The 26,923-nt window shown below is 38.4% G+C and overlaps 1 protein-coding gene across 2 annotated transcripts in view; it reads left to right on the forward strand.

The window, feature by feature from the left end:
- DTX3 (deltex E3 ubiquitin ligase 3) overlaps positions 1–26,923 on the forward strand; it is a 456,866-nt gene that overhangs the window by 704 nt on the left and 429,239 nt on the right. The window lies entirely within an intron of this gene.

Consider the following 26,923-nt stretch of genomic DNA (forward strand, 5'->3'; position numbering starts at 1 on the left):
TCTTTGTTTCCTGTGTTTGTTGTATGTTGTCTTGTATGCTTTAGCATTGCATTTACTGGATGTTGGGTGTGCTTTTGTTTAGCAGTGTATGTTATCCCTTGCCTATTTATTAATCTGATTGTGTTTATGCAACAATTTATCATGTTCATTTTATCTTTAATATTTTATTCACATTTGTCTACTATATTCGTGCCAACAGTCATTCTTCTATTTTGTAGTTTCTACTTGTCACATGTTTTCTTGTATCATAGTAAGATTGAAAATAAGAAAATATTACCAACCCCTATTTTTTTGGTTTATCTTTTTTGTGCAACCATCCAGATGTAAATAACTGTGTATGTTAAACTGTACTAGTATGTATGTATGTGTATATATATATATATATATATATATATATATATATATATATATATATATATACAGTATATATATATATATAATGTGTGTGTTTTATATTCCTTATTTATTTTTTACATTAATTGAATTGAAAAAGAAGCAGTTATTGTTTATCTTTCACTGTCAATACGTCCTTGCTTATTCTCTGTGTTCTTCATATTCTTGGTGTTAACCCTTCATCGCCTTGCACAGCACTCAAGAGCAATTCTTTTACACATTTCTCAAGAAGAGATTAATTTACCTTTTTTGTTGCCAGAATTCCCTGCTATGCATCTCAAGTCTTAGCAGCAATTAACGTATTGTATATATCAGTGGGTATAAACTCCAGTCCTCAAGTAACCCTAACAGGCCAAATTGAATTTTTTTTTTTAGGGCCACTGGTATAGTTAACAGGGCCATCTGTAATATTGACTGGACCCATGGCAAACATTTTCTTGCCCCCCCCCATGCAATTTTGCTCTCCACCCCAACATCCCAAAAAACAACTAAATCAATTTATTTTTATAATTGTTTTTAAATTATTAGCCCAGCAGTGGATCATCCACTGCTGGGCTAATCATTTTAAAAAAAAATGCAATATGTGAAACTGGACCTAAGCAGTTCTAATAAATAAATATATAAATTCCTCCACTGTGGATTAATTCAATATGCTTTTGAATGTGATTCTGATGTGAGGTTAGCTGGTTAAAGAGATTTAGGGTAGCCAACAGGAGCAAAGCAAGGTAAAGACTGAGACGGAAGCATGGAGGTGCAGACAAATATAAGTTTACTAACTGGAACAGCAGAATTACTATTGGAAGCTGTAAAATCTGAGAAAGAGAGAAAAAAAAAAAACTATAAAAATAAACCTTACCTTAATGTGTGAAGCATCAGCATGACACTATACAGCAGCACATGTCACTTCTTTGCTAGGAACAAGTTCCCTCTCACCCTGCACTAGACAATGCTGCATGGGGAGGGGCGTGTGTGCACTAACTTATTCTTCCCACTGACACCTTTCTACAAAGCACTGTTCCCCTAACAAACTTCAGTTAGTTGATCTTAGGGCCACAGTATAAAGAGCAGAGCTAAGGGGACCAGCAGGCTGGATGCTGTCTGCCCAAGGCTGCATGGATACAGTGTGATACGAGTCACACAGCCTCAAGACGGAAGAGAGCAGTGTCTGCAGCTGCACAGGTGTTCGAATCCTCACGTGCCTGCCACTCCAGCTTTCTGGTGCATGCGCCTACAGTCAGCCCTACCCAGAAACAAACCCCACCACCACAGCAGTTACCTGGTAACCGTGGTAACCCCAGCAGGACCTTTTCTGATGCAGTGGGATTGGCTGGATGCCGAGTTAGGGCTTAGTATTCAGTGCTGCACAGTGCACATCTAAAACAGCACATGGCACTAGCTTGGCATGTCACATGACACCGGCACAGTCTGGCACAGTTTCTCACAAATAAATATAAGCAGATAAGTTTTGACTGTGACAGTATTAGGACTGACTGTATGTGCCCCCCATGTCACATGACATCAGCAGTCTGGCATAAACCAAAAAAATATAATTTTTTTTTTAAGACTCTTGGGCCCCTCAACAAAGACAGGGCCCTGGGCAGCTGCCCCTTTTGTCCTGTGTTAAAGACGGCCTGATAGTTAATCTATGATAATTCTTGCATATTACCCCATTACCATGAAAAAAATATTTTCACAAAGTTTATGTCCATTCCCCTACTTGTTGTAGTGACTTGCCAGAACTCTCTTGTGATTTATTATTATTATTAATTTGTAGCGCCAACAGTGCAAAAAACATGGGTCTAATATGCAAGGTAAAAATTATGGGAGACAAAGTGATAGAGGGCCCTGCCAAGAGTTTCATTGTTGTAAATCAAGTGTCATGAAGGTGATATACAAACAGCTGGGCTCGTAGGCTTACATGCTAAGGGGTTTCAAAGGGATAACTAAAGATGGAGAGGAACTAAGATTAGAAAATGTGTGTGTATATTATATGCATCGCTGAACAGTAGAGTCTTTAAAGGGACATGCAACCCACAATTTTCTTTCTTGATTCAGATAGAGAATACAATTTTAAACAACTTTTTAATTAACTTCTATTATTTAATTTGCTTCCTTCTCTTGTTATCCTTTGCTGAAATGTTTATCTAGACAAGCTCAGGAGCAGCACAGAACCTAGATTCTAGTTGTTGATTGGTGGCTGCATATATATGTCAATTGTGATTGGCTCACACATGAGTTAAGTTATAAACCATTAGTGCATTGCTGCTCATTCAACAAATTATACCAAGAGAATGAGGCAAATTAGATAATAGAAGTAAATTAGAAAGTTGTTTAAAATTATATTCTCTATCTGAATCATTAAAGGGACACTGAACCCAAATTTTTTCTTTCGTGATTCAGATAGAGCATGACATTTTAAGCAACTTTCTAATTTTCTCCTATTATCAAATTTTCTTCCTTCTCTTGGTATCTTTATTTGAAATGCAAGAATGTAAGTTTAGATGCCGGCCCATTTTTGGTGAACAACCTGGGTTGTTCTTGCTGATTTACGGATAAATTCATCCACCAATAAAAAAGTGCTGTCCAGAGTGCTGAACCACAAAAAAAAAAGCTTAGATGCCTTCTTTTTCAAATAAAGATAGCAAGAGAACGAAGAAAAATTGATAATAGGAGTAAATTAGTATGTTGCTTAAAATTGAATACTCTATCTGAATAACAAAAGAAAAAAAATTGGGTTCAGTGTCCCTTTAAAGAAAAAAATGTGGGTTTCATGTCCCTTTAAGGAGCGCTTGAAAGTTTGAAAACTAGGGGGGAGTCTGCTGGAGTGAGGCACTGAGTTCCACAAAATAGGGTCTGGAGAAGTATTGTAGATGGGAATGTGAGACGGTAACAAGAGAGGAGAGAAGGAGGTCATGAGCAGAGCGAAGGGGACGGGAGGGAGAGTATCTGGAGACAAGATTGGAGAAATAGGGTGGAGCCGTGTTATTGAGAGCTTCGCAAGTTAGTCAGGATTTTATGTTTTATTCTGGAGGTTAGAGGAAGCCAGTGAAGGGACTAACATAGGTGCCTCAGATGAGGAGCAATATGTAAGGAAGATCAGCTTGGCAGAGGTATTTATTATGGATTGTAAGGGAGATAGACAGCAGCTAGGGAGGCCTGGAGAGGACAGAGTTGCAATAGTTAAGGCAGGAAATGATTATCGAGTGTATTAAAGTCTTAGTTGTGTCTTGTGTGAGGAAGTGGCACAATTTTGGAGATGTTTTTATGGTGGAGGCGACAGGAATTGGCCAAAGACTGGATGTGGGGAGGGAAGGAGAGATCAAGTGTGACCCCAAGACATTGGGCATGCAGGGTTGGGGTAATGATGTTATTATTAACAGTTAAAGATGTCCACAAGAGAAAGTTTGGGGGTAGGTATTTTTGAAGAAGGGGGGGAAATAAGGAGCTCAGTTTTGGAGAGATTTAGCTTAAGGTAGAGAAAGGAGATTCAGCGTGAAATATTAGGACAATTAGTGACATGAGTTAGTAAGGAAGGGGATGGGTCTGTTGTAGATTTAAAGGGATATAAAAGTGCAAAACAATGTTGTGATATGTTAGAGCATTTTGCACAACTAGAAGTTGACTGAACACATGTGACTGGGGAACCAATAACAAGAAGCATGTTTGAAGCCACCCATCACCACCTGACTTGACGTAGTTTTGTTTACTAAACTTAAATATTCGTTAAAGGGACAGTATACACTAATTTTCATATAACTGCATGTAATAGACACTACTATAAAGAATAAAATGCTCAGATACTGATATAAAAATCCAGTCTAAAACTGTTTAAAAACTTACTTAGAAGCTCTCAGTTTAGCTCTGTTGAAAATGTAGCTGGAAAGCCCACTGCAAGTGGGAAATAAGACACTCCCCTCTCCCCCTTCTTTTGCATATGAAAAGACCCTTTACACAAACAGGAGCATTCTGGAGAAGGTAGCTGACGGTATTCACATAAAACTTTGGGGCTTGGTTAGGAGTCTGAAAATCAGAGCAATGTTATTTAAAAATAAGCAAAACTATACATTTACAAAAAAAGACAACTTTATGGGCTATATAAATAGATCATCTACAAAACATGTATGCAAAGAAAAAATGAGTGTATAATGTCCCTTTAAAGGGACATGAAAATAAACTTTTTTTAATGACTTGACTGATGAATGTCACATGATACAAAGGGCCGTAAAATGGGAGAGAAAAAAAAATTGTCAGAAACCCCCCCCCACTGCTTATTTGAAATTCAGAGTAGGTGTTATTGCATTTCCTTTTTATTATGCACTTGATAATTATGCAATTCTACTCTATTGAGTGGTCCTTTAATTTGATTCAAATTAAAGAGAAGAAAAAGAAAAATGCAACATTTCCTGTCCTATACAATACAATACAACACAATCAATATAAAAGGAATTTTAAAGATCTAGCAGCTTATGCTTAGTAATTTTACGGATATTTTAAAATGTGGTTAGTTTTATTATTTTTTTTTAAAAGAAAAGTTCACTCAAGGTCCCAGAATTTTGAAATAACTATAACATTGTCTTTATATTCTGTATACTTCTTGCCAGCACTCTAATAAAATCCATATTCATTATTTAGTTTTTGTTCAATAGTATAATTTTGCCTATTGAATTACATTTCAAAATAAAATATTTTGTGGTAAGGATAGAATATAGAAAGTTAAATTAAACACACTGAGTTTGTAATACAAAATATTTAATTATGCATATTAAAAAAAAGTTGTCATATACATCCATTATTTATTTTGCTTGCTTTTGCTGTAAAATACCTTGTTTTGTGTAAATATTGTGCTTGATGCCTGCTCCCTAGGGAGGCTGAAAAGCTAATTCTATAGGTTTCCTGCAAATTGGTAAATCAGATACATATTTGCCTGATTGCTTAGAGCAGTAGACAAAGCCATTTACACCTATCCCTCATTGGACACAATTGAATGAAGAATAAACACAAAGGAAGGGCGAATGTTTCTAAAAATGCGAAATTTAAAACAAATTTGAATACGCTCGTTCATTCAAATTGAATTTCGAATGTTTATATATAACATTCTATTTTCAATTTTTTGTTTTTGAATTTTTCAATAACAATTGAAAATATTCGTTCAAATAATAGAATGTTTAGCTATGTATTTTTATATCGTATTCAATTTCGAAATGTAATATTCAAATGTGACATTCGAATTTGAAATAGTATTTCTAGTCTAAAACTGTGTTTTATAAATGTAATATTCGAATTTGAATGTCACATTCGAAACTGTAAATAACATTCGAAAATAGAATTTAAGAATATTCGTTCTGTTAAGTAAATCGAATTTTTTACAATAACATTCGTTCTAACATTCGAATTTGAATACAAGCACATTCGCCCATCCCTACTAAACTAATTATAGGATATTTCTGTTGTCTTGCTAAACTCCGCCCACCACTTGCCTTATATGAAGGAGCCAATCTGTGCTTCAGTCTGCAGACGACAAGGCTAGCCAGGGTCATATTGTTAGTATAAAGGGAATTGTTTTGCACTTGTTATCAGTTAGTCAATTAGGGAAATGCGTAGCAGGATTAGCCTTAAAGGGACACTGAACCCAAATTTTTTCTTTCGTGATTCAGATAGAGCATGCGAATTTAAGCAGCTTTCTAATTTACTCCTATTATCAAATTTTCTTCGTTTTCTTGCTATCTTTATTTGAAAAAGAAGGCATCTACGCTTTTTTTTGGGTTCAGAACTCTGGACAGCAATTTTTATTGGTGGATGAATTTATCCACCAATCAGCAAGAACAACCCAGGTTGTTCAGCAAAAATGGGCCGGCATCTAAACTTACATTCTTGCATTTCAAATAAAGATACAAAGACAATGAAGAACATTTGATAATAGGAGTAAATTAGAAAGTTGCTTAAAATGTCATGCTCTATCTGAATCATGAAAGAAAATATTTGGGTTCAGTGTCCCTTTAAGAAATCTTCAGAATGTATTTCAAGTTATGAGAATGAGAAAATCCCTAATTTTCAGAGTTAAATTACATAAAAAGGGAGCAAAATTAATAATGAAAGTATAATACAAAGCTGTTTTAGTACACATAACTAACCATTTTATATTAAATCTCAAGGTGTTTGCTGTCTATTCAAAGGGACAGAAAACCCCAACATTTTCTTTCATGATTTGGATAGAACATACAATTTTAAACAACTTGTCATTTTACTTCTATTATCAAATTTGCTTTGTTTTCTTGTTATCCTTTGCTGAAGGAACAGCATTGCACTACTGGCAGCAAGATGAACACATCTAGTTAGCCAATCACAAGAGACAAATGTGTGCAGGGACCAATTAGCAGCAGCTCCCACTAGTGTAGGATATGTGCATATTCTTTTTCAACAAGGGATACCGAGAGAACAAAGCATATTTTAAAATAGAAGTGAATTTAAAATGGCATGCCCTATCGGAATCATGCAAGTTTAAAGGGACAGTCTATTCAAAATTAAACTTTCATAATTCAAATAGAGCCTTCAATTTTAAACAACTTTCCAATTTACTTTTATCATCAAATTTGCTTTGCTCTCTTTATATTCTTTGTTGAAAGCTAGACCTAGCTAGGTTCATATGCTAATTTCTAAGCCATTGAACTGCCTCATTTCTCAGTGCATTTTGAAATTTTTTGACAGTTAGACATTGCTAGTTTATGTGTGTCATATAGACAACATTGTGCTCACTCGTGAGAAGTTATTTAAGAGTCTGCACTGATTGGCTAAACTGCATGTCTTCCAAAAGAACTGAGATAAGGGGGCAGTCAGAGGCTTAGATTCAAGGTAATCACAGAGGTAAAAAGTGTATTAATATAACAGTGTTGGTTATGCAAAACTGGGGAATGGGTAATAAAGGGATTATCTATCTTTTTAAACAATAAAAATTCTGTAGTAGACTGTCCCTTTACTTTTGTCTTTCCTATCCCTTTTAAGATTGATAAGATGAATACACTCACCAGAGTTTTAAAGGACCAGTCAACACAGTAGATTTGCATAATCAACAAATGCAAGATAACAAGACAATGAAATAACACATAGGGCTCGATTTATCAAGCTCCTACAGCTGCAAGTTCTCACAAGAACTTGCTCGCCGTGATTTATCAAGCAGCGGTCACCAGACCGCTGCTTCCCTAAGCTCTTCGCCACCTCTAAGGTGGCGAAATTCAATCTTCTCGGTCAAGTCCGACCGAGGAGATTGACAGCTCCTGCCCGCGCGTGATTGGCTGTGCGCGGGCAGGGGGCGGGATTGCACACGAGCGCAAAATTGCGCTCGTGTACAATGTTGATTACCTGCGGGTAATTTCGCCCCGCTACAAATGAGCTGTGGCGTACAGGGGCGCGTATACGTGCCCCTGTACGCCTCAGCTTTGATAAATCTAGCCCTTAGTCTGAACTTCAAATGTGTAGTAGATTTTTTTTCTGACAATTTTAAAAGTTATGTCTATTTCCACTCCCCCTGTACAATGTGACAGCCATCAGCCAATCACAAATGCATACATGTACCACGTGACAGCCATCAGCCAATCACAAATGCATACTTGCTTATTCTGTGAATTCTTGCACATGCTCAGTAGTTGCTGGTGACTCAAAAAGTTTAAATATAAAATACTGTGCACATTTTGTTAATGGAAGTAAATTGGAAAGTTGTTTAAAATTGCCTGCTCTATCTGAATAATTAAAGTTTAATTTTGACTTGAGTGTCCCTTTAAGTGACCATTCAATGCAGTAGAATTGCATAATTAACAAGTGTATAATTTGACAGAAATCATCAAATCACAGACTAGTATACGTATACCCGTTAAGCTTGTGCACATGTTCAGTAGGATCTTGTTCTACAGAAAGTGTGAATATAAAAAGACTGTGCAAAATTTGATAATTGGAAAGTGTCTTAAAACTGCTGCTCTTTCTGAATCATAAAAGTTTATTTTGACTTGAGTGTCCCTTAAGCTTTATTTATCAAGCTGCAGCTTGGGAGCTCTTATGGTGCAGGCCTGCTTATGACGAGCCCTGCAGGGGTAGGGACTGCACAAGCACTTGATTGAGCAATACTAAATGTGGGCAACAGATGCTGCTACACTCACCCTAAATGCGGGCAGACAGGTTCCCTGGCTAGGGACATTTTCTGCCCAAACCTTGCCAATTTATTTTGAGTGTAGGTTTTTTTTGCATGGCAGTAGTTACAGCAAAAAGTTTGTGTGTCCCTGATGATATGCTGAAGTGGGTGTAGCTAAAGAGGTTAGAATGCAAAAAGCCTTCTCAATGCATTCTTTGTAAAATAACATTGACAGGTAAAGTGAGTGTAAAGTTAAATAAATGAGTGCCCGGTTTGTAAAAATACTATTAAAAACAGGGGCACTTTCATTCTTTAAACTTTACATTGCAGCATTTTTAAAAAAAATACTTACCTTTTACTTTAGGAAACCCAGACCGGTGATTCTCCGCCCGCAGCTCCTCTGTACTTAGCTCCGAAATGACGAAACCGGCTTCCTCCAATCATGGCGTGCACCCTGTAGCGTCCATCTTGCGAGGCCACGCAACGATTGAAGGAAGCTGGTTTCGCCATGGATATGCTAAGTACAGCTTGAGAAGCAGGCGGGGGATCGCCGGTCTGGGTTTCCTAAAGAAAAAGGTAGGTATTTAAAAAAAACAAAAAAAACGCTTCAATGTAAATTTTAATGAATGAAAGTGGCCCTGTTTTCAATAGTATTTTTCAAAACCGGGCACTCATTCATTAAAATTTACATTCACATTAAAGTTAGCAACGTGAGGACTGTGACACATGATCTTGTAACTTACAACACTAGCGCTTTAACGGTTACACCTTTGTAGATACTAAAGCCAAACTTTGCAAAACCTAGAGCAGTAGAGAATTGCTACATATGCAGCACAAGACACCAGTTGGTATGATACTCTGAACACTCTTTTTTGGAGCCTGACTACAATGTTAAAAGCAGAACACTAAAACATGTTATTTGCAAGGGGTCAAAATCCAGTTAGGAAATTCTTAAAATTTGGTGCTGATTTACAATATGATATATTGGTTAATGGGACAGTCTATTTAAAAAAATGTTTTCCAATGTACTTTTATAATCAAATTTGCTTTGTTCTCTTGGTATTCTTTGTTGAAAGTTAAACTTAGGTAGGCTCATATGATACTTTCTAAGTCCTTGAAGGCTGCCTTTTGTCTTGTTTTTTTTTACAGCTTGACAGTGCTAGTTCATGTGTGTCATATAGATAACATTGTGCTCACTCCTGTGGAGTTACTATAGAGTCAGCACTGATTGGCTAAAATGCAAGTCTGTCAAAAGAGCTTTAATAAGGGGGCAGTCTGCAGAGGCTTAGATACAAGATAATCAGAGGTAAAAAGTGTATTAATGTAACTGTGTTGGTTATGCAAAACTGGGGAATGGATAATAAAGGGATTATCTTTTTAAACAATAAACATTCTGGAGTAGACTGTCCTTAAAGGCACAGTATACACTAATTTTCATATAACTGCATGTAATAGACACTACTATAAATAATATTATGGACAGATACTGATATAAAAATCCAGTATAAAGCCATTTAAAAACGTACTTTAAAGCTCCCAGTTAAAGGGACATGAAACCCAAATGTTTTCTTTCATGATTTAGAAAGAGCGTGCAATTTTAAACAACTTTCTAATTTACTTCTATTATCTAATTCGCTTCATTCGCTTGATATACTTTGCTGAAAAGCATATCTAGATAGGCTCAGTAGCTGCTGATTGGTGGCTGCACATAGATGCCTCGTTTGATTGGCTCATCCATGTGCATTGCTATTTCTTTCACAAAGGATATCTAACAAATGAAGCAACTTAGGTAATAGAAATAAATTTGAATGCTGTTTAAAATTGTATTTTCTACTTGAATCATGAAAGAAAATGTTTGGGTTTAGTGTCCCTTTAAGCTCTGTTAAAAAGGTAGCTAGAACACCCACTGCAACTGGGAAATAACAGACACTCCCCCTTCCTTTGCATATGGAAAGACTGTTTACACAAACAGGAGCAAGCTGGAGGAGGAATACATCAGTATTCTCCTAAAACTTTGGGGCTTGGTTAGGAGTCTATAAATCATAGCAATGTTAAGTGGAAAACACAATCCGCTATTCTTTATACAAGAGGCAGAACAACACACAAATAAACACATCACTGTCCCCTTAACAGATGTTGCTATTTAGTGGTGCATGCAAGTTTCCAAAATTTGCAGTACAATGCATGACAACTTGACCAGGGAACTGTAGCAGCGTTTTAACACACAAACTGCAAACATTAAAAAATAGGGGATTGTAGATTGCTGTGCAAGATGGAACTCATCACTTGACAAGCTGGACTGACTTGATAAATTTGCTGGGCTCTTCAGACCGTACTGCTTGATTCAGCTTTCACAGTCGCACATGAATTGTAGAAATGGCATATGACAACCGCGCTCTTGACCAAGTAGACATATACACTGACACCAGCAGTTGGTAATAATGTATGTTTTCTGGATAGATATTTGCTTTACTCTCATCTGTTTGTAGTAATCTGCAATTTTAAAGGACCACTGAATACAGTAGAATTGAATAATTGACATAAACACAATAAATAACTTTCAAATTTGCCAGAAGATATTCTACTGCTCATTTCAAATTGAAAGTTAATTAAATTTTCCCTCCCCTTGTATCATGTGACAGCTTTCAGCCAATCCCAAAATGCATATACGTATATATACAGTGCACTTTTGCACATGCTCAGTAGGAGCTGGGACTTCAGAAAGTGTACATATAAAAACACTGTACATGTTTTATTAATGGAAGTATATTGGAATTTTTTTTTTTTTTTTTTTTTAAATTGCATGCTCTATCTGAATCATGAAACTTTATTTTTGACTTTAGTGTCCCTATAGAGGGACACTCAAGTAAAAATAAACGTTTGTTTCAGATAGAGCATGCAGTTTTAAGACACTTTCTAATTTACTTCCATTATCAAATCTTGCAGTCTTTTTATACACACTTTCTAGGGAACAAGATCCTACTGACCACATGCACAAGCTCACCAGGTATACGTACGTATACTAGTCTATCGGCTAGATTACGAGTCTTGCGTTATGAGTAAAAAAGCAGCGTTAAGGCTCATAACGCTGCTTTTTTACTACCGCTAGTATTAAGAGTCTTGCAGATTTAGGGGCATCGCACACTTGTTTGGCCGTACCGCAAATCAACTTACGCAATTCGCGTATAGTCTTTTTTTCTATGGGACTTCCATAGCGCTGGTATTACAAGCTTTTTTTTTTTAGGCCAAAAAGTGAGCGGTACAGCCAATCCCGCAAGATTCGTAACGCATTCTAAAGTCAGTAGTTATGAGTTTTACACTACAGAGCCGTAGCATAAAACTCATAACTAAAGTGCTAAAAAGTACACTAACACCCATAAACTATCTATTAACCCCTAAACTGAGGCCATTCCACATTGCAAACACTAAAATAAAATTATTAACCACTAATCTGCCCCTCCCGACATCGCCACCACTATAATAAACATATTAACCCCTAAACCGCCACACTCCCACCTCGCAAACACTAGTTAAATATTATTAACCCCTAATCTGCCGTCCCCAACGTCGCCGCCACCTACCTACCTACATTTATTAGCCCCTAATCTGCCGCCCCCAACGTCGCTGCCACTATACTAAAGTTATTAACCCCTAAACCTAAGTCTAACCCTAATACCCCCTAACTTAAATATAATTAAAATAAATCTAAATAAAACTTCCTATAATTAACTAAATAATTTCTATTTAAAACTACATACTTACCTATAAAATAAACCCTAAGCTAGCTACAATATAACTAATAGTTACATTGTGTCTAGCTTAGGGTTTATTTTTATTTTACAGGCAAGTTTGTATTTATTTTAACTAGGTAGAATAGTTACTAAATAGTTATTAACTATTTAATAACTACCTAGCTAAAATAAATACAAATTTACATGTAAAATAAAACCTAACCTAAGTTTCACTAACATCTAACATTACACTACAATTAAATAAATTACAAAAAAATAAAAAAAATAGAGAGAGTAGAAAATATTGCTGTATATTTAATATTCGGTGCTACCCTTGAATAATAAATTTAAATGACAAAAAAGATAGACATGTATTGGGGCATTTGTAAATGTCCCAAAAAAGCAAGGGATAAAAAAGCACACGAAAAGTTATTTTGAAAAAATCCAATTTCTTTATTTAAATGTTCCACTTCACATTCAGTGTTTGATCAGTTCCTCCGGGCTACAGTAGTTAGAGGAAACTCTTACAATTTAAAATGCACAATCAAAACAAGGGCAATACATAAAGCTATCTGAAAATCTCAAACCCTATGCATACGTATGCAGACTAGAACAATGTAAAACTATAGGATAATATATGTGAAAATCATGCACAAATTGTCTAAATACAAGACACTACTAACTTATCCTAGATGTAAGACATATATATAGCATACTATATACAAAATGAACAAGAGACTTATAAGTCCATTTTCCACTGTTAGATGTAAGCATGAAAGCCATATACTGATAATACATAGCATGTGTCGGTAGATAGTCGACCGCAACAGAATCTGCTGCACACTAGGTCAAAAAACCGATCCACAATTTGTATAATATAAAGACAGTACTTATCTTCCAGAGTAAAGTTGCGATGGTGCTTTTTTTCTTTCTTTTGCCGGTCCGTAATTCCTCGGCGTGTGACGTAATCCCCAGTGGGGGTGGTTAGGTCGTCACTGCAGCTCCAATTTGTTCCTAGTACTTGAAACTGTATCCATTGGTCCAGGAAAAAACCAAGAGAGAGTAGACCAACCGCAACTCTGTAACTCCTTGTCAGGACATTCACGGTCGATATCAGGCTCTCATATTAACAAGTGAAAGTACTTAGGAAATAAAGCACCTGTTTGCTATTGGCTGTCCTCAGACTCCAAGAGTCGATTCATAAAGTCACAGATACAGCATCCAAGCGCTATCGTTTCAGCGCATATGCACAGCTCCCAGGCTTGATCTGGTCATTAGGATCTTATCAAGGACAGCAGTATAGGCTTATTTAATGCTGGGTTGAGATTTCCGCTTTAATGTGTCACCACAAACAAACCTCAGACAGTATTTAGCTTATCTTAAGGTGTAATACACATAGTGCCAACGCACGTTTCACCCCCCTACCTAAATTAAATAAATTAACTAAATTACAACCCCCCACTAAATTACATGAAATAAAAAGCAAATTACAAAAGATTTAAACTAATTATACCTAATCTAATAGCCCTATACAAATAAAAAATCCCACCCAAAATAAAAAAACCTAGCCTAAACTAAACTACTAATAGCCCTTAAAAGGGCCTTTTGCGGGGCATTGCCCCAAAGAAATCAGCTCTTTTACCTGAAAAAAAATGCAAACAACCCGCCAACAGTAAAACCCACCACCCACACAACCAACTCCCCAAATAAAACCCTAACTAAAACCTGAAAAGGGCATTTGTTTGGGCATTGCCCTTAAAAGGGCATTTAGTTCTATTGCGGCCCAAACCCTAACCTAAAAATAAAACCCACCCAATAAACCCTTAAAAAACCTAATACTAACCAGCCAATATGATTTTTTCTACCTTAATTCCGATTGGCTGATATAATTCTATCAGCCAATCGGAATCTAAGGGACGCCATATTAAATGACGTCACTTGAGACATTCATTCTGGAAGAAGACTTCGTTGGAAGAGGATGCTCCGCGCCGGATGTCTTGAAGATGGACTCTCTCCGCGCCAGATGGATGAAGATAGAAGATGCCGTCTGGATGAAGACTTCTGCCCGTCTGGAGGACCACTTCTCCCACTTGGATGAAGACTTCTCCCGGCTTCGTTGAGGACTTCTTGCCGCTTCATTGAGGACTTCTCCCGGCTTCGTTGAGGATGGATGTCGGCTCTTCAAAACTGTAAGCGGATCTTCGGGGGTTAGTGTTAGGTTTTTCTTTCATGTAATTAGCAAGAGTCCATGAGCTAGTGACGTATGGGATATACATTCCTACCAGGAGGGGCAAAGTTTCCCAAACCTTAAAATGCCTATAAATACACCCCTCACCACACCCACAATTCAGTTTTACAAACTTTGCCTCCGATGGAGGTGGTGAAGTAAGTTTGTGCTAGATTCTACGTTGATATGCGCTCCGCAGCAAGTTGGAGCCCGGTTTTCCTCTCAGCGTGCAGTGAATGTCAGAGGGATGTGAGGAGAGTATTGCCTATTTGAATGCAGTGATCTCCTTCTAAGGGGTCTATTTCATAGGTTCTCTGTTATCGGTCGTAGAGATTCATCTCTTACCTCCCTTTTCAGATCGACGATATACTCTTATATATACCATTACCTCTGCTGATTCTCGTTTCAGTACTGGTTTGGCTATCTGCTATATGTAGATGAGTGTCCTGGGGTAAGTAAGTAAGCTTATTTTCTGTGACACTCCAAGCTATGGTTGGGCACTTTGTTTATAAAGTTCTAAATATATGTATTCAAACATTTATTTGCCTTGACTCAGAATGTTCAACTTTCCTTATTTTCAGACCGTCAGTTTCATATTTGGGATAATGCATTTTAATTTAACATATTTTACCTTAAAATTTGACTTTTTCCCTGTGGGCTGTTAGGCTCGCGGGGGCTGAAAATGCTTCATTTTATTGCGTCATTCTTGGCGCGGACTTTTTTTGGCGCAAAAATTCTATTTCCGTTTCCGGCGTCATACGTGTCGCCGGAAGTTGCGTCATTCTTTGACGTTATTTTGCGCCAAAAATGTCGGCGTTCCGGATGTGGCGTCATTTTTGGCGCCAAAAGCATTTAGGCGCCAAATAATGTGGGCGTCTTTTTTGGCGCTAAAAAATATGGGCGTCATTTTTGTCTCCACATTATTTAAGTCTCATTATTTATTGCTTCTGGTTGCTAGAAGCTTGTTCACTGGCATTTTTTTTCCCATTCCTGAAACTGTCATTTAAGGAATTTGATCAATTTTGCTTTATATGTTGTTTTTTTCTTTTACATATTGCAAGATGTTCCACGTTGCAACTGAGTCAGAAGTTACTACAGGAAAATCACTGCACAGTGCTGGAGCTACCAAGCTAAGTCTGCTATAAACTTTTGGTATCTGTTTCTCCAGCTGTTATTTGTATTGCATGTCATGTCAAACTTATTAATGCAGATAAAATTTCCTTTAGTACTGTTACATTACCTGTTGCTGTTCCGTCAACATCTAATTTTCAGAGTGTTCCTGATAACATAAGAGATTTTATTTATTTTAAATCCATTAAGAAGGCTATGTCTGTTATTTCTCCTTCTAGTATACATAAAAGTCTTTTAAAACTTCTCTTTTTTTCAGATGAATTTTTAAATGAACATCATCATTCTGATACTGATAATGGTTCTTCTGGTTCAGAGGTTTCTGTCTCAGAGGTTGATGCTGATAAATCTTTGTATTTGTTCAAGATGGAATTTATTCGTTCTTTACTTAAAGAAGTGTTATTTGCATTAGAAATAGAGGATTCTGGTCCTCTTGATACTAAATGTAAACGTTTAAATAAGGTTTTTAAATCTCCTGTAGTTATTCCAGAAGTGTTTTATCTCCCTGATGCTATTTCTGAAGTAATTTCCAGGGAATGGAATAATTTGGGTAATTTATTTACTCCTTCTAGACGTTTAAGCAAATTATATCCTGTGCCATCTGACAGATTAGAGTTTTTTGGGACAAAAATCCCTAAGGTTATGGGGCTGTCTCTACTCCTGCTAATGTACTACTATTCCTATGGCAGATAGTACTTCATTTAAGGATCCTTTAGATAGGAAAATTGAATCCTTTCTAAGAAAAGCTTACTTATGTTCAGGTAATCTTCTTAGACCTGCTATATTTTTAGCGGATGTTGCTGCAGCTTCAACTTTTTGGTTAGAAGCTTTAGCGCAACAAGTAACAGATCATAATTTTATAGCATTATTATTATTCTATAACATGCTAATAATTTTGTTGGTGATACCATCTTTTGATATCATTAGAGTTGATGTCAGGTATATGTCTCTAGCTATTTTAGCTAGAAAAGCTTTATGGATTAAACTTGGAATGCTGACATGTCTTCTAAGTCAACTTTGCTTTCCCTTTCTTTCCAGGGTAAATATTCATTTCGTTCCTTTCCTCACAACAAGGAACAAAAGCCTGATCCTTCATCCTCAGGAGCGGTATCAGTTTGGAAACTATTTCCAGTTTGGAATATATCCGAGCCTTATAGAAACCTATAGCCAGCTCCTAAGTACCTATGAAGGTGCGGCCCTTATTCCAGCTCAGCTGGTATGGGGCAGATTACGTTTTCTTCAAAGAAATTTGGATCAATTCCGTTCTTAATCTCTGGTTTCAGAAACATTGTTTCAGAAAGGTACAGAATTGGCTTCAAGTTAAGGCCTCCTGCTAAGAGATTCTTTTCTTTCCCGTGTCCCAGTTAACACAGCAAGGCTCAGCATTTCTGAAATGTGTTTCAGATCTAGAGTTGGCTGGAGTATTTATGCCAGTTCCAGTTCTGGAACAGGGGCTGGGGTTTTATTTTATCTCTTCATTGTACCAAAGAAGGTCAATTCCTTCAGACCAGTTCTGGATCTATCATTATTGAATCGTTATGTTAGGATACCAACATTCAAGATGGTTACTGTAGGACTATCCTGCCTTTTGTTTAGCAAGGGCATTATATGTCTACAATAGATTTACAGGATGTGTATCTGCATATTCCGATTCATCCAGATCACTTTTAGTGTCTGAGATTCTCTTTTTAGACAAGCATTACCAGTTTTGTGGCTCTACCGTTTGGCCTAGCCTCAGTTCCAAGAATTTTTTTCAAAGGTTCTCGGTGCCCTTCTTTCTGTAATCAGAGAATAGGGTTTTGGTATTTCCTTATTTGGACGATATCTTGGTACTTGCTCAGTCTTCTCATTTTCGTAGAATCTCATACGAATCGACTTGTGTTGTTTCTTCAAGTTCATGGTTGGAGGATCAATTTACCAATCAGTTCATTGATTCCTCAGACAAGGGTAACCTTTTTAGGTTTCTAGATAAATTCAGTGTCTATGACTCTGTCCTTGTCAGACAAGAGAAGTTTAACATTGATATCAGCTTGTCAAAACCTTCAGTCACAATCATTCCCTTTGGTAGCCTTATGCATGGAAATGTTGGGTCTTAGGACTGCCGCATCAGATGCGATCTCCTTTGCTCGTTTTCACATGCGACCTCTTCAGCTCTGTATGCTGAACCAATGGTGCAGGGATTACTCAAAGATATCTCAATTAATATCTTTAAACCGATTTTACGACACTCTCTGACATGGTGGACAGATCACCATCGTTTAGTTCAGGGGGCTTCTTTGTTCTTCCGACCTGGACTATAATCTCAACAGATGTTAGTTTTACAGGTTGGGGAGCTGTGTGGGGGTATCTGACGGCATAAGGGGTTTGGGAATCTCAGGAGGTGAGATTTCCGATCAATATTTTGGAACTCCGTGCAATTTTCAGAGCTCTTCAGTCTTGGCCTCTTCCGAAGAGAGAGTTGTTCATTTGTTTTCAGATAAGACAATGTCACAACTGTGGCATACATCAATCATCAAGGACTCACAGTCCTCTGGCTATGAAAGAAGTATCTCGAATTTTGGTTTGGGCGGAATCCAGCTCCTGTCTAATCTCTGCGGTTTATTTCCCAGGTATGGACAATTGGAAAGCGGATTATCTCAGTCGCCAAACGTTGCATCCGGGCGAATGGTCTCTTCACCCAGAGGTATTTCTTCAGATTGTTCAAATGGGGGAACTTCCAGAAATAGATCTGATGGCTTCTCATCTAAACAAGAAACTTCCCAGGTATCTGTCCAGATCCCGGGATCCTCAGGCGGAGGCAGTGGATGCATTTTCACTTCCTTGGAAGTATCATCCTGCCTATATCTTTCCGCCTCTAGTTCTTCTTCCAAGAGTAATCTCCAAGATTCTGAAGGAATGCTCGTTTGTTCTGCTGGTAGCTCCGGCATGGCCTCACAGGTTTTGGTATGCGGATCTTGTCCGGATGGCCTCTTGCCAACCGTGGACTCTTCCGTTAAGACCAGACCTTTTGTCTCAAGGTCCTTTTTTCCATCAGGATCTGAAATCCTTAAATTTAAAGGTATGGAGATTGAACGCTTGATTCTTGGTCAAAGAGGTTTCTCTGACTCTGTGATTAATACTATGTTACAGGCTCGTAAATCTGTATCCAGAGAGATATATTATAGAGTCTGGAAGACTTATATTTCTTGGTGTCTTTCTCATCATTTTTCTTGGCATTCTTTTAGAATACCGAGAATATTACAATTTCTTCAGGATGGTTTAGATAAGGGTTTGTCCGCAAGTTCCTTGAAAGGTCAAATCTCTGCTCTTTCTGTTCTTTTTCACAGAAAGATTGCTATTCTTCCTGATATTCATTGTTTTGTACAAGCTTTGGTTCGTATAAAGCCTGTCATTAAGTCAATTTCTCCTCCTTGGAGTTTGAATTTGGTTCTGGGGGCTCTTCAAGCTCCTCCATTTGAACCTATGCATTCATTGGATATTAAATTACTTTCTTGGAAAGTTTTGTTCCTTTTGGCCATCTCTTCTGCCAGAAGAGTTTCTGAATTATCTGCTCTTTCTTGTGAGTCTCCTTTTCTGATTTTTCATCAGGATAAGGCGGTGTTGCGAACTTCTTTTGAATTTTTACCTAAGTTGTGAATTCCAACAACATTAGTAGAGACATTGTGGTTCTTTCATTATGTCCTAATCCTAAGAATTCTAAGGAGAAATCGTTGCATTCTTTGGATGTTATTAGAGCTTTGAAATATTATGTTGAAGCTACTAAGTCTTTCCGAAAGACTTCTGGTTTATTTGTTATCTTTTCCGGTTTTAGAAAGGCCAGAAAACTTCTGCCATTTCTTTGGCATCTTGGTTGAAATCTTTATTTCATCTTGCCTATATTGAGTTGGGTAAGACTCCGCCTCATAGGATTACAGCTCATTCTACTAGGTCAGTTTCTACTTCCTGGGCGTTTAGGAATGAAGCTTCGGTTGATCAGATTTGCAAAGTGGCAACTTGGTTCTCTTTGCATACTTTTACCAAATTCTACCATTTTGTTGTATTTTCTTCTTCTGAAGCAGTTTTTGGTAGAAAAGTACTTCAGGCAGCGGTTTCAGTTTGAATCTTCTGCTTATGTTTTTCATTAAACTTTATTTTGGGTGTGGATTATTTTCAGCAGGAATTGGCTGTCTTTATTTTATCCCTCCCTCTCTAGTGACTCTTGTGTGGAAAGATCCACATCTTGGGTAGTCATTATCCCATACGTCACTAGCTCATGGACTCTTGCTAATTACATGAAAGAAAACATAATTTATGTAAGAACTTACCTGATAAATTCATTTCTTTCATATTAGCAAGAGTCCATGAGGCCCGCCCTTTTTTGTGGTGGTTATGATTTTTTTGTATAAAGCACAATTATTCCAATTCCTTATTTTATATGCTTTCGCACTTTTTTCTTATCACCCCACTTCTTGGCTATTCGTTAAACTGAATTGTGGGTGTGGTGAGGGGTGTATTTATAGGCATTTTAAGGTTTGGGAAACTTTGCCCCTCCTGGTAGGAATGTATATCCCATACGTCACTAGCTCATGGACTCTTGCTAATATGAAAGAAATGAATTTATCAGGTAAGTTCTTACATAAATTATGTTTTTTAAGGGTGTATTGGGTGGGTTTTATTTTTAGGTTAGGGTTTGGGCCGCAATAGAGCTAAATGCCCTTTTAAGGGCAATGCCCATACAAATGCACTTTTTAGGGCAATGGGGAGTTTAGTTTTTTTTTTAGTTAGGGTTTTATTTGGGGGGTTGGTTGTGTGGGTGGTGGGTTTTATTGTTGGGGGGTTGTTTGTATTTTTTTTTTCAGGTAAAAGAGCTGATTTCTCAGGGGCAATGCCCCGAACTAAAGGCCCTTTTAAGGGCTATTGGTAGTTTAGTTTAGGCTAGTTTTTTTTTATTTTGGGTGGGCTTTTTTTATTTTGATAGGGCTATTAGATTAGGTGTAATTAGTTTAAATCTCTTGTAATTTGTAATTTAGTGTTTTGTTTTTTTTGTAATTTAGATAATTGTATTTAATTTAGTTAATTTATTTAATTTAGGTAATTTATTTAATTGTAGTGTAATGTTAGGTTAGGTTAGGTTTTATTTTACAGGTAAATTTGTATTTTTTTTTTAGCTAGGTAGTTATTAAATAGTTAATAACTATTTAGTAACTATTCTACCTAGTTAAAATAAATACAAACTTGCCTGTAAAATAAAAATAAACCCTAAGCTAGCTACAATGTAATTATTAGTTATATTGTAGCTAGTTTAGGGTTTATTTTACAGGTAAGTATTTAGTTTTAAATAGGAATTATTTAGTTATTAATAGTAGGTTTTAGTTAGATTTATTTGAATTATATTTAAGTTAGGGGGTGTTAGGGTTAGACTTAGGTTTAGGGGTTAATAAATTTAGTATAGTGGCGGCGACGTTGGGGGTGGCAGATTAGGGGTTAATAAATGTAGGTAGGTGGCGGCGATGTTAGGGACAGCAGATTAAGGGTTAATAATATTTAACTAGTGTTTGCGATGCGGGAGTGCAGCAGTTTAGGGGTTAATATGCTTATTATAGTGGCGGCGATGTCCGGAGCGGCAGATTAGGGGTTAATAAGTATAATGTAGGTGCCAGCGATGTCGAGGGCGGCAGATTAGGGGTTAATAAGTGTAAGATTAGGGGTGTTTAGACTCTGGGTTCATGTTAGGGTGTTAGGTTTAAACATACGTTTAGTTTCCCCATAGGAATAAATGGGGCTGCGTTACAGAGCTTTACGCTGCTTTATTGCAGGTGTTAGGCTTTTTTTCAGCTGGCTCTCCCCATTGATGTCTATGGGGAAATCGTGCACGAGCACATACAACCAGTTCACCGCTGACTTAAGCAGCGCTGGTATTGAAGTGCGGTATGGAGTACAATTTTGCTGTACGCTCACTTCTTGCCTTTTAACGCCGGGTTTGTAAAAACCTGTAATACCAGCGCTGTAGGGAAGTGAGCGGTGACTATAACGTGCAAGTTAGCACTGCACCCCTCATAACGCAAAACTCGTTATCTGGCCGAATGATTGGTTGATGCCTGTCGCATGATACAGGGGGACAGAAAATGGGAGAAAAAATACATTTGCCAGAAAAAAAGTCTACTGCTTATTTGAAATTCAGAGTAAGTGCTATTGCATTGTCTTTTTATTATGTACTTGTTAATTATGCAATTCTACTGCATTGAGTGGTCATTTAAGAAATGCAGATCTATAGTTAATAAATGATCAAGTCATTTAGGCTATTTTTTCCTTCTGAGCCTTTTGAGAAAACATCTAGAAAACAGGCATATTGATCACTTAGATGGGTATATGAACCCACATGGCTAGGTTTTAGACCGCTCTGGTGCAGTTATTGTTAAGGCTGTGAGACATCGAGATAGATGGGCGGGGCCTATTTTTGCGCCTCAGTTGCACAGTTGTTTTTCCCATGCAAGCAGCAAGCTCCAACTCCGGTGGGCCTTTCAGGAAAGTTTGGGAGTAATCGAAGGGTTAATCCGATTTTGCAGACCCCTTAGGGCAGGTAGGCGCCACAGCAGGGCTGTGGCAAGGTGCAGGGGGTGTTTTTGTTTAACTATAACGTTTTCGGTACAACGTTTTTTGTTCTTAAGGGTTAAGTATTCCTTTCCTTGTGGGGCAAGCTTAGCTGACAAGTTGGGATACATTTATCATAAAATTGAGATAATTTTATCGTTTTAAAGCAGTTTTGGAAAAATTGTATGCTTTTTTTCTCTTAAAGGCGCAGTACCGTTTTTTCAGATTGTTATTTTTTTCACAAAATAAAGTGTTTTCAAGCCTGTTTGTATTCATTGCTAGCCTGTTTTAAAATGTCTGACATTGAGGAAAGCAAATGTTCTATGTGTTTAGAAGCCATTGTGAAACCCCCACTTCAAATGTGTCCCTCATGTATTGAAAGGGTCTTACATTGCAAAGAACATATTTTAGCTGATAAAAGTATGTCTCAGGATGATTCTCAGTCAGAAGAGAATCAGGTTATGTCATCTACTTCTCCCCAAGTGTCACAACCTTTAACGCCCACCCAAGCGACGCCAAGTACTTCTAGTGCGTCTAATTCTTTCACCCTGCAAGATATGGCTGCAGTTATGTCTACTACTCTTACAGAGGTATTATCTAAACTGCCTGGTTTACAGGGTAAGCGCAGCAGGTCAAGTATTAGAGTAAATGCTGAGCCCTCGGATGCTTTATTGGCCATCTCCGATGTACCCTCACAGTGTTCTGATTTGGGGGTGGGAGAATTGCTGTCTGAGGGAGAACTTTCTGATTCAGGAAAGCTGTTCCCTCAAACAGACTCAGATATGACGGCCTTTAAGTTTAAGCTTGAACACCTCCGCTTGTTACTCGGGGAGGTCTTAGCGACTCTGGATGATTGTGACCCTATTGTCATCCTGCCAGAGAAACTGTGTAAAATTGATAAATATCTAGAGGTCCCTACTTACACTAATGTTTTTCCAGTCCCTAGAAGAATTTCGGACATTGTTACTAAGGAATGGGATAGACCAGGCATTCCGTTCTTTCCCCCTCCTACTTTTAAGAAAATGTTTCCCATATCTGACACCATTCGGGATTCGTGGCAGACTGTCCCTAAGGTGGAGGGAGCTATTTCTTCCCTGGCTAAGCGTACAACTATACCTATTGAGAACAGTTGTGCTTTCAAAGATCCTATGGATAAAAAATTAGAAGGGCTTCTAAAGAAGTTGTTTATTCATCAGGGTTTTCTTCTGCAACCTATAGCGTGCATTGTTGCAGTAACTACTGCAGCAGCTTTTTGGTTTGAGGCTCTAGAGGAGTCTCTTAAGGTTGAGACCCCATTAGATGATATTTTGGATAGAATTAAGGCTCTCAAGCAAATTCTTTTATTACAGATGCCGCTTTCCAAATGGCTAAATTAGCGGCTAAGAATGCAGGCTTTGCCATTTTAGAGCGTTATGGCTTAAGTCATGGTCTGCTGATGTGTCCTCTAAATCCAAGCTTTTAGCTATTCCCTTTAAGGGTAAGAACCTATTCGGGCCTGAACTAAAGGAGATCATTTCTGACATTACTGGAGGTAAAGGTCATGCCCTTCCTCAGGACAACACGGTTAAAATGAGGACCAAACAGAATAATTTTCGTTCCTTTCGAAACTTCCTCATCCGCCTCCATGCAGGAGGGGAACTTTGCTCAATCTAAGTCAGTCTGGAGACCTAACCAGACCTCTGGAATAAAGGTAAACAGGCCAAGAAGCCCGCTGCTGCTACCAAGACAGCATGAAGGGGCAGCCCCCGATCTGGGACCGGATCTAGTAGGGGGCAGACTTTCTCTCTTCACTCAGGCTTGGGCAAGAGACGTTAAGGATTCCTGGGCATTAGAAATTGTGACCTAGGGGTATCGTCTAGAATTCAAAGATTCTCTCCCAAGGGGGAGATTTCATCTTCACGTTTTGACTGTAAACCAGACAAAAAGAGAGGCGTTCTTACGCTGTGTAGAAGACCTATATACCATGGGTGTAATCTGCCCAGTTCCAAAATTAGAACAAGGGCAGGGGTTTTACTCCAATCTGTTTGTGGTTCCCAAAAAAGAGGGAACCTTCAGACTGATTTTAGATCTCAAAACTCTAAAAGATTTCTCAGAGTCCCATCGTTCAAGATGGAGACCATACGAACAATTTTACCAATGATCCAGGAGTGTCAATATATGACCACCGTGGATTTGACGCATGCGTATCTTCACATTCCTATCCACAAAGATCATCACCAGTTCCTCAGGTTCACCTTCCTGGACAAACATTACCAGTTTGTGGCCCTTCCTTTTGGGTTGGCCACAGCTCCCAGAATTTTCACAAAGGTGCTAGGGTCCCTTCTGGCGGTTCTAAGGCCGCGGGGCATAGCAGTGGCGCCCTATCTGGACGATATTTTGATTCAGGCGTCAACTTACCATCTAGCCAAATCTCACACAGACATTGTGTTGGCTTTTCTAAGAATTCACGGGTGGAAGGTGAACATAAAAAAAGAGTTCACTTGTTCCTCTGACAGGAGTTCCATTCTTAGGAACTCTGATAGACTCGGTAGACATGAAGATTTTTCTGACGGAGGTCAGAAAATCAAAGATCTTAACCACTTGCCGAGCACTTCATTCCATTCCTCGGCCATCAGTGGCTCAGTGTATGGAGGTAATTGGACTAATGGTAGCGGCAATGGACATAGTTCCATTTGCTCGCTTACATCTCAGACCACTGCAGCTGTGCATGCTCAGACAGTGGAATGGGGATTATGCGGATTTATCTCCGCGGATAAATCTGGATCTAGAGACCAGAGACTCTCTTCATTGGTGGTTGTCACAGGATCATCCGTCCCAGGGAATGTGCTTCCGCAGGCCAGCATGGATCATAGTGACGACGGACGCCAGCCTCTTGGGCTGGAGTGCAGTCTGGAATTCCCTGAAGGGTCAGGGTGTGTGGACTCAGGAGGAGTCCTTACTACCAATAAATATTCTGGAACTGAGAGCGATATTCAACGCGCTTCAAGCGTGGCCTCAGCTGGCTTCGGCCAAATTCATAAGAATCCAGTCGGACAATATCACGACTGTAGCATATATCAATCATCAAGGGGGAACAAAGAGTTCTCTAGCGATGATAGAGGTTTCCAAAATAATTCAATGGGCAGAGACTCACTCTTGCCATCTATCAGCAATATATATCCCAGGAGTGGAGAACTGGGAAGCGGATTTTCTAAGTCCTCAGACTTTTCATCCGGGGGAGTGGAAACTCCATCCAGAGGTGTTTGCAAAATTGATTCATCAATGGGGCATACCGAAATTGGATCTGATGGCATCTCGTCAGAATGCCAAACTTCCTTGTTACGGGTCCAGATCAAGGGATCCTCAAGCAGTACTGATAGATGCTCTAGCAGTACCGTGGTCGTTCAACCTGGCTTATGTGTTTCCTCCTTTTCCTCTCCTACCTCGTCCGATTGCAAGAATCAAACAGGAGAGGGCTTCGGTAATATTGATAGCGGCTGCGTGGCCACGCAGGATTTGGTATGCAGACCTGGTGGAAATGTCATCTCTGCCACCGTGGAAACTGCCTCTGAGACAGGACCTTCTCATTCAGGGTCCGTTCCAACATCCAAATCTAGTTTCTCTGCAGCTGTCAGGATTCTCCATGGTTACCTGCTTCCATGGCTAACCCCTCCTCCCCTTCCTTTAAATTCCCATCAAACCCTGTTCCTAGTGCTTAGTTATTTTGTATGCAATACTATAGTGCTGCTCCTACCTAAGCTCCAATCAAAAGTGATTTTCCAAAGAAATACCAAACCCTATCCTGTGAATTTATTACTGATTCATTTCCTAAGCAATTGGGGATTACAGCAAGTTTATTCTCAAGTTAACTAACATCGGACCAGTGTATACACAGACTTTCAGCTTGTGTTTGCTAACATCCAAACAGCGTATTCAGTAGCTTCATTACGCTCAATTTAAACAGATCATCTTACCGTCGTGGGATTAACAGCAGGCTATTCTTATTATGCCTCCGGACTTTGTTGTAAGGCAAATCAATTTAAAAACTTTCGCTAAGCTTTTGCTTCGCTCCAGCCGACAAACAGCTGAGTCCAGTGACGTCACCTACCGCTCTACCACTACGCAAGTATAACACGCCCCTTCATCTGTGTTAAAGGCTGCGCTGCTTTCATTTGGCAATAACGGTCTGACAGCAGTCTCTCCTCTTTGCACTTATACACCTCTCCTCCATACAACAATACTGTAACAGCAGTAAATGGACTCAAACTAATTGTTGTATAATTTAAGGGGTATTAACTATTTGTGAATTGAATACCAATTATTCAGATTACGCTTTTCCCCAGTATCAAATCCGCTTGCTAGGAATCTACAGCTATTTCCTTCATAGAGCTGCTGAACAAAGCAAGCGGTACATATACACTGTTAAGGTCTGCAACTGAGTTCTGCAACATAGTAGGATATAGGATTAAAAAGGAAAAAATCTCAAACCACTTATTCTTAAGAGAATCCAGTAATAACTAAGCCATTGGTACAGATCCAGCAGACCTCCCACAATTTGTATATAATTTATCCCAGCGTGTGGACCAAATGGGACAAGCTCTACGAGAACTTGAGATAGAAAATCAGTCCTTGAGAAGAATAATCACAGAGTCCTTAGCAACTAAACCAAAGCAACCAGAATCTATCCCAGAGCCTGTAGTTTCTTTACCTGAACCATTTTCTGGTAATAGAAAGTTGTACCGTCAATTCAAAAACGCTTGCCTTTGACTCTTTCTG

Source organism: Bombina bombina, chromosome 3 (genome assembly GCF_027579735.1).
Source record: "Bombina bombina isolate aBomBom1 chromosome 3, aBomBom1.pri, whole genome shotgun sequence".
Classification (NCBI taxonomy): Eukaryota; Metazoa; Chordata; class Amphibia; order Anura; family Bombinatoridae; genus Bombina; species Bombina bombina.